General features: G+C 41.3%; 1 protein-coding gene across 1 annotated transcript in view; it reads left to right on the top strand.

Annotated features, from left to right (window-relative positions):
• The window catches only part of OLFM2 (olfactomedin 2), a 148,786-nt gene that overhangs the window by 30,321 nt on the left and 112,465 nt on the right, over positions 1–6,000 (top strand).

Below are 6,000 nucleotides of genomic sequence, written 5' to 3' on the forward strand. Positions count from 1 at the left end.
ATTGCACTGGACATCCACTTCCTGAGTTGGCCATCGATCCATTTTCGTGCCATGGGCATTAAAGTTCTTATTTTGACCTCTACAAATGCAGGATACATTTTTGGTGGTGTGTATCTTGCTTAGTATTCACCCTGATTGTTGCAGTACGTATTCTGGTGTCCCCATTTCTTTCACCATTGCATTTGCAGGGTAACACATGTTTGGAGATATGCAACCTCTTGTTCTGGCTGTTTTTTTTATTTTTGTGTCTATTTTATTTGTTTATTTGATTTATGACATGAAAGTGTCTACTAAGCTGTGATGCTGAACAGCAAATAAATTTATTTTACCAATTAAAACAAAATTGTTGTATGTGTAATTTCTTGTGTGAAACAAATACTAGATTTATGTGTACTTACTGACCAGGGTATTTTTGAACATTTGTTGAAGTGTGGTAGAAGTTTCCCATGTGTAACCCTCTCCATGGCCATTCCCATGTTCCTATCCAACTTTTCCCTGCTAATTAGTTTGTGTCAGCACATGTGCAGAGCAACTTAATAGGTGAGTAAGCAGTTTGTGTGCAGGTGAGGTAGCTCCTACAGTAGTAGGTAAAAGCAGGTCCAGAACAATGCTTTCCTCATGGAGTGGGTGAGGCAGACAAACAAGGGTCAAAAGGTACATTTGTGTAGGAATGCATATGTGTCCTCCCTAAAAAAAGATGTGTGAATCGGCCAAACATGATAAAATTGCTTGTGAACAAACATGTATAACTTTTTAAATATATATGATTTTACAGTGTCATAAGCAGATGTAGGAATCCTTTGTTAGAGAGATGTGAGTGCAATAATGTGATTGGTGGCATCTTACATCCAGAGTGTAGTCAAATCCAATTCATAGCAGATCAGATAGTGGTACAGTTCTGTATTTTGGGTACTATACAAAGATTGTGTGCAAAATAGTGGGCATGGGCTTAAAACATTGCTGAAACATCCTTTGTAGGTGTTAGATGTGGTTTATGTTATTGTATCATAAATACAAAACCTATGTTTGTATTAGAGTGAACACGTTGACACATGTTGACTTGTGTAGATTGAGTGTGCTACTGTGTAAAGTCTATGAAAGCACGTAGTGAATGTGTATAACTGTTTAGCAAATAGCTACCTTAGCATATATAAGCAGGTCTTAAAAAGATTCTTACCTTAAATTAAACAAACCTTTAAATGTAGAGAAGTATAGAAAGATAAGCTTCCAATGTGTTTGAGTGCTGTGTGTGGCTTGCAGGTAGTGAAATCATGGTTTGGACTTAATAGACTGCAGCATTGCTTATTACATTCAGGTGTATGTGTTTGAGTAGTAATCAGCGTTAATTAGCAAACCCAGGCGCACGCTGGCATGCGGTATCTGTAGGGGTGGTCTGAGCTGGCGGTTGGCGGCCGCCTGTTTTGTGTCCGAAATGAACGGTGCTTTAGTCGATCGTGCGGTAGTAGCACCGCTCATTTTTGGTGCACACCCCCGTGTAGCCCATATTTACGCCCATTTTCCCTCATTATTTCGGCCGCTCCCCTCATCACGCCCCTATGCCGCCCCCAATGCCCGTACACTCGCGTACAGGTTTTTTCGCACGTAGAGACCCCTCCGTAAGCGTTGTGGAGTGTTTGCGCCTGCGCATTAGCGAATGTACGCATGCGCAGATCATAAAAAACCCCGGGACGTACGCGTACGGCCCGGCCGCACCAACCAGAATAAGGCCCATTGTGTGATAGGTCTGGAGCAGGTGGTGAACAGGCCCCTTCTCTGTATGAGGGTCCGGGCCAGGGACTACAGGCTGTCCCCATTCATGGTGGCCCTGGCACCGTTTAAGAACAACTCTTATTACCTATGGTATACTGGATTTAGTTTAGTATCACAGGAACACTAATGACTTTCACCCAATGGAGACTCAGTAATTCCTGGTTCCCCATTGCTGGCATAGATAAGTAAGTGGTACAGTGACAAACAGCGGTAATCTTAGTTTATGCGCTGGTGGAAAAAGTAGTCAAATACAGATGTAGCCATCCATGCTCATTTCACCCGAGCCAGGCACACAACTATGGGCCTGATTCAGACCTGTCCACTAGGCTGCTTATACTCGCAGCCTAGCGTACAAGTAAGCGCCACTTTTGTCCCACCATAAGGTTGCTCGGCGGCAAGGCTGAGCACAGTTACAGTACATTTGTGTGCCATGATGATGGTGGCTAATGGTTGTGTTCTATGAGCGGAGCAGACAGACAGGTTACATGTGAAAACAGTAGTGTTGTTGGCAGAAGATATTATACAGTAGTCATTCCGGTTATACCAAGATGGCTGCCGGCCTGATGCCTGCTACTCTTATAATATTTGAGTCTCTTATCTTTGCCATTGCCTCATATTTCTGCTAATGTTCTACATCAGTCACTCCCGTGTTTATGTGTCTTTTGCACCTCAAGTCTTTGCCTAGTAGTTTTATATCTCTGACTGCGCTGTACGTCAGTCTCACTCCATCAGCCCCTCAGTCCCAGTGATTGCCTGATATCTCCACCTCCTATCATCAATCAGTATCTCTCATATTCAGATGTCAGTGGTCTTAGCCCTAAGGCCTTTCTCTGCTAGTCTCCATGGTTACACTCAGGCTTGGCTGATGCTCTCCCTGGGAACGTGAGAGGTCGGTGAGGGCTTCTACAAGGGGGGGCACTGTCAGGTGTGTGAAGTCGAGCAATTCGGCAAGATAAAGCGAGACAGTGCGCAGCTCTGCTTGTCAGGATGGATGACAGGTACACAAATCAGGACCCGACACGTTGCAGTGTGCTCGGAAATGGGTTGCTAAATATTATTAGTATAATCAGAAATTATTGATATCATTTGTGAGAAGCAGGTATTTTTGACATCTTTCCTTCAGAATACGTTAGGGCAATGGTTGCAGATTGTTGGCAAGGGTGTGTGTGGAGGGGGGTGGGGGGTCTCCAGTTGCCAAGAAACCCACACTCCCCTTCTAAGTTGTACTGAATAAAATATGAAGCAAAACTGTTTAACATTCATTTTTAACACTATACGAGCACTGGCTTATCGTTGTCTCTGTGTAAATATATAACATCTGTGCTATGTTCTGGCTATAGCGTCCATAGTGGAAATGAGTAAAGTTTGTTAGAAGTGGAGTGCGCTACTGCAACAAAATGGCTCCATCCAGAAAGTTTAATTCCCTAACTAAACTAAGATGGTCGCCCATAGTGTGTTTGTACATGCACGGCACGATCTCGCCACTGTGTGTGAGCACCATGGTGGTGGACGGATGTCCTCATCTTAGCTCCCGAGACCTGTACAATCACCTCAGTTTCCGGCACCACTATCTGAGGACCCTGGCTAGTGAGCTGTCTGCACCCCTACTACGTTACAGGCTCTATATTTGTCCCATTTCGACCAGTTGCCTGATAATAATATTTATTACCAGGTGATTGAGAGTTGATTAGTCAGTAAAGGGGTGTTTTTCCATTTTAGAGTGCATTCTGTCAGCTTGAAGGTCTCCATCTTTTTCTTTCTGGAAGTCCCATCCTGTCTTCCCATTCTCCATTTGTGCTTGTTGTCTATGTTGGTGGTGGTAGAACAGCCACATGGTTTGGAGCTGCTTAGTATGATTAGTTGGTGTGTGTTCCTCATGTTATGTGAAGTTCAATACTAATGTCCCTGATGAATATTAATGCAAGCCTCTACTGCTTTCTGGAGATCGAAACGCAATGTTTGTATCATCTATATCTATCTATCTATATCTATATATCTATCTATCTATCTATCTATCTATCTATCTATCTATCTATATATATATATATATATATATATATAGTTGAAGAAAGAATAGGCATCACTCCGGGTCTTGGTGAAAAACAGTGTAAACCTTTACTGTGGTCTGTGTTTGGTCCTGATGACGGGCGGAGGCCCGAAACGGCGTTGACCGTGCCACAGTAAAGGTTTACACTGTTTTTCACCAAGACCCGGAGTGACGCCTATTCTTTCTTCAACTACATTGGGTGGAATTATTAAACAGGGAGGGCACCCCGGCGGTATTTGTTCTGAATGCGAGGAGTGATGGACACACAGTTTGTTAAAAATATATATATATATATATACGTAGATCCAGGTTTTTTTGGTATGTATACAAGGGTGTGGCACTCGGGGGGCAATAACTGGAGACAAAGCCACTTAACGTTTCAATTTATGTAATAATGTTTCAATTTATGGTAACCTGATGAAAATGTATTACATAAATTGAAACGTTGTTAAGTGGCTTCGTCTCCGGCTATTGTTTATTGGCCCCGAGACAAAGGGTGAGAATTGTCACTCAGGGCTTATCTGTGCCACGTGGATTATCCTGGCCCGGTGACATCTGCTGGAGGCAAGGCTATGGCAAACCTTCTGTACAGAGTAGAGGAAGCATGGGCACTCGGAGACTGTAGTTGCAGGTGTAAACAGGGACCAAATTTATTCCATAAAGGTCAGGTCAGGTCAACGTTTCGGGGACTTAACCCCGTCATCAGGACATGAATATCAGTGTATATTAAAAGTGTTTTTTTATGTTTAATATACACTGATATTCATGTCCTGACGATGGGGTTAAGTCGTCAGGACTAGAGAGGAGACTAGAAAAGTAGGCAACCCTGGGCTGAATGGATATTTGCATTAATGTTCTTCATTCTTCCTAATTAGATTTCCTTTAGAAGCATTCGGTTCACAATTTGCTTTCACCATCTGTGCAGTGTTGTTAATTCTATTATTTTCAATATGGGAACAGTGATCGTCATGAAGAGGACACTGGAAATGCTCATTTTCTTATCCAAGTCCCCGAATAAAATCTATTATACTGTATGTTGTTGAAATTCTGCTTAAAGCATATGAGTTGCACAGTGACAATAACAGGTGTCCCTTGTCCGTTACTGAAGTAGACTTAGATAATCATAGCGTACGCCAAAGTGATAAGTAGAAGGTTCGGCCCTTCCTTCCTCTCCGGTGATCCCAGACACATTAATAACACCATTGTCTGTGTCGCACACAGAATACTGGGGACTTGTATCTACTAAAGGCAGCAGTTTTCTTTCATCCAGTGCACTACAGTATGTTCAAGACTAGAATGATATATTATTTATATTAACCCCTTCCTGACAGAGCTAGTTTTGGCGTTCCTGACAGAGCCATTTTTTTCAAATCTGACATCTCTCACTTAAGTGGGGATAACTTTTTTTTGCTTTTACTTATCCCAGTGATTTTGAGATTGTTTTTTCGTGACACATTGTACTTCAAATTAGTGGTAAATTTGGGTCGATACAGTCTGTGTTTTTTTGTGAAAAATACCAAAATGTCGTGAAAAAATGGAAAATTTAGCGATTTGCAAAATGTTAAATTTTCTGCTTGTGAGACAAATAATCATACCACTCAAAATAGTTAATAACTAACATAGACCATATGTCTACTTTATATTTCCATCATTATTTCAACTTCCTTTTAATTTTTTTGGACACTAGGAGGCTTACAATATGAATAGCAAATTCTCAAATTTTCAAGAAAATTTCAAACACTGATTTTTTTAGGGACCAGTTCAGTTCTGATGTGACTTTGAGGGACTTGTATGTGAGACACCCCCATAAATGATGCCATTTCAAAAACTGCACCCCTCACAGTATTCAAAACAGCATTTTGGAAGTTTGTTAACCCTTTAGGTGTTTCACAGGAATTAAAACAAAGTGTAGGTGAAATTTCAAAATTTCATTTTTTTTGCAGAGTTTCAATTTTAATACATTTTTCTAACGAATACAGTAGATTTTACTAGAGAAATGTGACTAAAAATTGATTCCCCCAATTCTTTGGTTTTCATAAATATCCTATATGTGGCCCTAGTGTGCACGGTGACCAAACCACAGGCTTCATAATAGAAGGAGCACCTACTTGATTTTGGAGCCTCCTTTTTATGAGATTACTTTTTAGGCACCATGTAGGTTTCTAGGCACCATAAGATGCTAA

The sequence above is a fragment of the Crinia signifera genome, chromosome 4, assembly GCF_055691185.1.
Source record: "Crinia signifera chromosome 4, ASM5569118v1, whole genome shotgun sequence".
NCBI lineage: Eukaryota > Metazoa > Chordata > Amphibia > Anura > Myobatrachidae > Crinia > Crinia signifera.